We start from the raw sequence: 577 nt of genomic DNA, 5'->3' as shown, positions 1-577 counted from the left end.
GCCGAGCGGGCGAGCGGGCCACCATCGCGGGAGGCGGCGGCGGCTGCTGCCGCAGGGTCGCGGGAGAGAGGCGCTCGTAGACGAGGAGGAGGAGAAGGAGCAGTTGCCGCCGGTGGAAAAGTTTTCAGAACTCCTGCTAACCGTGTGCATGAGGTCTCCTCGCATCAATCCATCCGCGCGGGCTCTGGGCCCCTCCAGCCCCTGGGAGCTGAAACCGGCGGGGCCGCAGGACGAAGCAAGCGCGCCCCGGGGCCGTCCCGTGCCCCCCCACCAGCTGCTCCCGGCTTGCGAGGCGGCGGCGAAGGCGCCCGGAGAGGTGGGGGGATCAGTACAAACGGGGGCTCGGAGGAGAGCGGCTCCGGAGTGCGCTCGGGAGCTTGCAGGCTGCGCCGGGAGAGCTCATGGTGCTGCTCTGCTCCTCGTGCAGATCCGTTTCTCTTTTTTTTTTCCTCTCTGTTTTTGCACAGAATAAATGCTCAGCTGCTGCTGCCTCTTCGGGAGCTTTTAACACTCCGCTCGCAGCATCTCTGCACATGCCAGCCGCTCCGATCCCATTCACAGTCCCGGCTCTGCTTAC

This window comes from Rhea americana, unplaced genomic scaffold (assembly GCF_003343005.1).
Source record: "Rhea americana isolate MKP2758 unplaced genomic scaffold, rheAme1 scaffold_11, whole genome shotgun sequence".
Classification (NCBI taxonomy): Eukaryota; Metazoa; Chordata; class Aves; order Rheiformes; family Rheidae; genus Rhea; species Rhea americana.
This window is presented reverse-complemented; position numbering follows the sequence as displayed.